Source organism: Lycium ferocissimum, chromosome 5, assembly GCF_029784015.1.
Source record: "Lycium ferocissimum isolate CSIRO_LF1 chromosome 5, AGI_CSIRO_Lferr_CH_V1, whole genome shotgun sequence".
Classification (NCBI taxonomy): Eukaryota; Viridiplantae; Streptophyta; class Magnoliopsida; order Solanales; family Solanaceae; genus Lycium; species Lycium ferocissimum.
Genome location: NC_081346.1, coordinates 39,399,520 through 39,406,486, shown reverse-complemented (window position 1 = coordinate 39,406,486; position 6,967 = coordinate 39,399,520).

Sequence of the window (6,967 nt, the reverse complement as noted above, 5' to 3'; positions counted from 1 at the left end):
AAAAAGGACTATTTTACTTATCTTTTAGATTATGACAATGATTTGATGCATATGATCCCTCACTCTCCGTTCGTGCATTCTATTATATCCTTCGCCGAGTCCGGGCCGGTTCGTTGTCGGCGCATTATGATATACTCCGGTGTTATCTTTTGTGTTTAGTGGTCTACCGAGTTCTCGCGCTCGGTGGTCTCCACTTTATATTTGGTGTTATGCGCTCGTTTTGGCGTTATCTTGTGTTGTGATATATGACGAGGATTCGGAGATTTGAAACTTTTACGTATTTATGCGTGTTATGGCGCCATCGACGGGCGAGCGACCATATTTCTGTGCCCTATGCATGATTCGTATTTTTAAAGTAACTTTGATATTTTGAAAATGCATTTGCTTTCCGTACTTATTTCGATCATGACTCGGTTTGTATACTACGTTTTCTCGCTTTGCATACTCGGTACATATTTCGTGACCGCCCCTTTTCTTCGGGGGTCGCGTTTCATGCCCGCAGGGACAGACGCACGGTTCCAGTGATCCACCGTTTAGACACCACTATTACTGCTTCATTTGGAGTGCTCCTCTCATTCCGAGCTTATATTTTGAGTATATATTTGTTCGTGCATTTGTATATAGTTGTTCGGGGGGGTACGGCGGGGCCCCCGTCCCGTCATATGATTATGTATGTGTTTAGAGATCCGTGGACATGTTTGTGGGTTGTGCCTACTCTCGTATGCGGGGGTTTTTGTATATGTTGTGTTTGGGCGATTCTATTCGCCATGGCGGCGTGCCCCGTCGGCCCACATATGTATATATATGTTGTTTTGTTGACCCCGCGTGGCCTTTGTTGGTATTTCGGTGCGCGGTAGTTATTTTGATAGTCCATGAAAACAAAGGAAACTCTACCGAAATTTTTCTGGAAATTATATAAATTTAAAACACAGCCTTGTCGGCTTCTGTTATATACTTGGATGTGTTTGATATAATCTGAGGCAGCGTCTGATATTTGTTGATATATAAGCCATCCGTGTGTAACTCTGTTTGATAGGTGCGTTGGGTGCCCAGATAGGGCACTAGTCACGGCCTACGGGGTTGGGTCGTGACAATAAGAAACTTCTTAGGAATCATGAACGCCTAACTTTCGGAGGTAAGAAGGGGATGGAAACATATGTGGAATCATAACATAGGAATCATGCCGTTGAAAGAAAGGGACGAGCCTTGACATACCTTTATGTCTTCCTAATGACTAAGAGTTCTCCTTCCAAGCTCGCGATTCTACATTCAAGAGACTTCGTACAAAATTAGCTCATTGAGAACATGCTTAAATCTAGACTAAAGCGACTAAAAGGCTAACGAAAATTGGACAGCATTTCCTTTGTTCCTACAACTTTCTCCATATAATCAACAACTCCCAAATATCATTAACAACACCCAAGACATTATAATCAATAAACTTCTTCAAGTTAAACATAATTCAATTCTTACAATGCCCTTCCAATGTCACCCATAACCATAACCATGACATAATACCATGTTCATTCTCATATAACACTCCTTTAACATCATTTGTATTATTCACCACAAGATTGTACCCATAACATGTCAAGAACTATAATTCAAGTCAAGTTAATGTTCAAGAATACCACTATCTTTCAGATTTGTACTTCATACTCTACTTTCTTCCATAATCCAAGTCGTTCAACTACTCAATACTCTTAGTAACATGAACTAAATGTGAAACTCACCTTTGATCCCATAGGAATGGTCTTTAGATGAACATACTCCACTTGGAGAAAAGCTCAACTTCAATTCCAAAGGAATTTCTAGCTTCCATTAACCCTAATGAGCACCCATACACTTAATTTCCTTGATTATTGTTTGATTAATCCTTGCTTTCTCTTGGATATGTACTAACATGATATGGAGAATATTCTAGAGTCTTCAAGACCAGAGAAGGTGAAATCTGAAAATTATGAACAAGGGCCGTCTATTTCATTGGACTGAATATTCCGGTAGAGGCGGTTCGACGAGCAAGTCGACAACCGGCGACTTGCATGGCCGTAGATCACCGACCGTGCAGAAACATATCGATGCTGCACGATGGTCCATCGACAAGTGATCGATGTCCGTAATTTTCTGAATCCGTTTTGATTGCGTCGATTTGATTCATTCAGCTTCTTACCCCGTAAATTGTCGGGAATACCTACTGGTATGTTTGTACACGGGGTAAGGCACTTTCTACCTTAACTCTCTCTAACGAGCTTTCTTCTCTCGCCTCAAATGTCTTTAGAATCTTAATTAGAATCACTAAGTATCCCTTCTCACTTATAGGGGCATCATATATACCTTAATTTGCATTAGTCTATCCACCGCACAACAACCCCAAATTTTGAGGTGTAACACTCTCCCCCCCTCGGGAACATTCGGCTTCGAATGTTAAGTTTTCGGGGATTCTACAAAAATTTCGCCAGAGTTTCCCTGTAATATGGCACTATCATCCTGTCACAACAATCCAAAATAACATCACCTCATAGGGCTACAACAATAATAGCAAGAAGACATGGCCACACGCGACCCAAAAGCATTGAAAACACATTACATACCTGGGGACAATGGCGTCTCATCTTGCACTTCTGCTGGGGGTGGAAATAAGTACTAATATTTGGACTTCATATCTTCTTACGCTTCCCAATGCACCTCTTTTACTTCTGCGCCCCCTCATAATACCTTCGTCACGCTTATATTTTTTTTTGTTCTTCTTCCACTACCCCAGAACCATTTGGGAGTGCAGTAAGAAATCCTCTCAGAGTCTTTTAATGATATTTCTAAATCGGGCTTCAAGATGAAATTTCCACATTCCACTAATTCGATACTCTCCCATTCTTGCAAGCTTCATATGGCCATCTGGATATATCATTTCCAGATCATCTTGACAGGTCTTTAAAGGTCTAACATACGTGCTTCTAGTATGCCTTAGAAAGTTAGAAAACGAGCTTTATTCGCTTACCCATCTCAGAATGGGGGGTTTACTAGAATGACCTATCTTTCCTAGATCTTTCGGAATGCATCGATCTTCAGGTGCCGGTAGGGAACCAAGCATTTTCGCCTGAAATTTTTTCCATAGATAGTTTATATGATTCTTTATAATTGCAACGCCATCTACGCCTTTAGGGTTCCTTCTTATTCTTGACTAGTGCCACAAAATTGTCTTACACAAGTTTACTCCCTATTATTCCCTTCACCACCACCTCTCGCTTTCAGTTTCTCATTTAAATCCATCTTACTGTATTTACCTCACGATGCGGCCTTAATTCCTACGTGTTTGTGACTGCTCATCGCTTCTGGCCGCCTTATTCCGTCACCCGAGATCCAAATCAGCACCGGCAAAGATCTCTTCCTCGCAGCCAGGCCGGCTTGGAAGCAAGCTACCTCTTACCTATCTCACCCCCTTCCTTCAGCTAGGTGAGCCTTCGCTTTTTGGATCGTCTTCTGCCCAATGTGGTACCCCCCATTTTTTGGTTCCCATTGGGTCTAAGCTTGGAATTCTCGTATCACCCATACACTTTCTCTTCCAACGATCATACATATTTGTTTCTCTTTATTGTAGGTTGCCACCATCAAGTATTCACATGCTTTCAAATAGTTCGTCTCCATTTCAATCCTCTTCTCTTGTTAACTCTGCATCCTTCCATTAGCAAGACATTACCAAATTCTGAGTCAATTATGTTTGCCTTCAAGGCATTCCCTGTGCAATGCTTCCCCAATCGTTATGTGACATTGGAACTTTGCATCTATGTGTCTTGCTTGTGGTGGCTATTCCGCTTGACTTCCTGTCTTAGTCCACCATTCACTTCTCCCTCTAATCCAAATCTTACCCTCATCGCCTGTATCTCCTCGCCGTGAAATCAGTCGCATGAGCTTTTATTGTATGGAAATACCATTTTATCCTTAGCTATTTTGCGTCTGAACTGAAGCCGCAATGCTCACGTGATGTATCTCCTTGAGGCTAAAACCACTCTTCTGTCATAGGCCCAACCTTTAACTCTACCTCATAACTCACCTTACTGTCGTACAACTGCCATGTGGACTTTTTCACCCGTCTTCCATTCTACGGCTCATATCTTGTATTATCTCATTTTTACGCCTCCAACGGCCACGTTGCCTTGGAAAATCAAAGACTACTTCTTTGGTGGTCTCTTTTGGTTACCGTTTAGTTGCCACAACTATCAAACCATAAGGGAATTGTCTTTACCCCAATGTTTATTTCATTACTTCTATTAATACCCATAAACTGTCTCGTATGTTTACCATTTCTATCGATGTAGCTCATAACCGCTCTATACTCCTTATGCCAAATCGTCCCCAAGCTCGCTCTCTCTTGGCTCACCTTTCTCGCGCACTGTCCCTGGGACCTTTACCATGTAACTCACCGAGGATACAATTCCATCTGTTGCTGTCCTGACATATGTATAAAGTCAGTCCGTTAATCATTCACAACCAAACCTTGTTCCTTCTTTCGTCTTAACCCTCATCCTTCCCTCAAATAATTTCATTCATAGAACAATAACCCTAAACCTATTTTAGAGTACCATTAGCTTCTCTTTCCTTTCTTTTCTTTTCTCTCAGAACACCATCTTTTGATAAAATTGTAACTTAAGGTTCAACGTCAATCCCTCTACACTCTTCTCTGATCAGTTCACATTGCTATAGGAGTATTGTACTCTGTTATCCCAACATTTTAATAACGGGGCAACACATGGTCCTTTTAGAATTCTTTGTATGGATGTTGTATAAACTCACTCTCCATGTATAGGATATCTTACTCGACACTTGGTTCAATAATTCTCGTCATAATGTACTTAGCCACACCGTTCTTACAAAGATGGTTCAATTTCAATCACCTCGCAACACCCATTAACATGCTTACTTGGTATTAGAAGATCCGCAGGGTTTGATTCTCTTCCACCCTCTGTTTATCGAGTTACTGCTCTAGTAGACTTCCCTCCTATTTGCCTCGCTCCTACCCTTCCTTCTCTACTTCCAGCACATACCGAATATTCGTCACTTATCATCCTTCTGTTTCGCCGATCAATCTTATCTTATTTTCGCTTTCCCTCATATCTATAATAGCAATCCTTGTGATATAATCGTTCGAGTAAATTCCTGAATATATATCCTGGACTATAAGACTATAACACAGAACAGAACTGTGGTCATAAGGTTACCCCATTGCTGGGCAAGGAGCTTTTGTGAACACAACTCTTTTAACCTCTTTTCTCGAGGTCTCACCGAGGTCAATAAGGCTGGCTTATAGTGATATGAAAGTTTTCCGCACACTATAACCATCAAGTGAAGCCTAGCTTAATAATTTGATTCGGTATATCATGCATCGGCTTATGCGTATACATCAAGTTTATCTCATAACTTAATGTTCCCCAAAACAAAGAGAGCTAGCCAAATTTTCTAACTTACAACTTCTTTAGAGTGCTTATCCCTTTAATTCTCCTTAGTGTATAAAACTTCTTTCTATCCCAAGTGCTTCGCTTCCCCTTCTCGTGTTCCTTATTCCATCCTAACCTATTCATCATTCCTTTAGCTTAATACGTACTTTCTATGTTTATCCTGCATCTAACTACTAACTCCATCCTTAATCACTCATTGCTAAGCCTTTTTTCTTGCTTCTCGCAACAATCCTGCCTACAGTTCCCACAACTTCCTTTAGATTCCTGGAAGAATTTTGGCAGAGTTTCCTTTATGAACATAACAATCTCGAACCTACACACAGCCCAAAAAATGCAGCCCATGCCCTAAAGGCCACATATAGAAACACATATATAATATACGTAAACAAGAAAGACAAGGCTGACTACCATAAAAAATTAAGTAATAGGGCTTGTCTCATGTTGTACCGCACACCGTTCCCGAATTCCATTGTACATATTATGTCGGTCAACTCCCTTCGGAGGTTTACTTACTCATATATCATAATTCTAACTATCACTGGGTCACTAACAGGCATAGACATCTCAAATCGTTGATTTGGCTCGGGTTTCAACCCAATACACTTCGCAACACAAGGAGTGATATAAGACAGCGTAGAACCCGAATCAATCGATATGTATACACCATAAAAGTGCGACAATATACTCCGGAACAATATCAGGGGGAGACTCAAGATCCTGTCGCCCAGCTAGTGCATAGATATGATGCTAGGATCCACTCAGACTGGGTGTTCCTCCTAGGTCTCTATCACAGCTTACTAATACCTACGGTCTTTATTGGAGCTGATGGCATTCGGGTAGATACACAGAAGATTGAAGCTGTAAAGACTTGGCCTAGACCTACGACACCTACTGAGGTACGCAGTTTTTTAGGGCTAGCGGGATATTACAGGAGATTCGTAAAGAAGTTTGCCTCGATTTCAGCGCCTTTAACAAGGCTAACCTCGTAAAGGCGGCTAAGTTTCGGTGACCGATACTAGAGCAAAGCTTTCGATTCTTTGAAGGATAAGTTGACTACGGCTCCAGTTCTAACTCTTTCTGAGGGACCAGATGGCTATGTTATTTATTGTGATGCTTCAGGGGTTGGACTAGGTTGTGTATTGATGCAGCATGGCAGAGTTATAGCCTATGCCTCTCGACAGCTTAAAAAGCACGAAAGGAATTATCCTACTCATGATCTGGAGTTAGCAACGGTAATTCATGCTTTGAAGATATGGAGGCATTATTTATATGGCGTGCATGTTGATATTTATACGGATCATAAGAGTCTCCAATATATCTTTAAGGGAAGGGGCGTTTTCCAAAAAAGGTTAGGTTGTGGGTTTGGGGTTGATATCCCATACCTCCGGGGGAAAAAACGTTGAAAATGCACTTAGCCGTCTAGGGTAGTTTAGGACATGCAACCGAAAAAGGGGGGAAGGGTGAGACTTCACGGGGGTTTCCCCTATTTCCGGCGAGGGGCTGTTCGCTAACCCCGG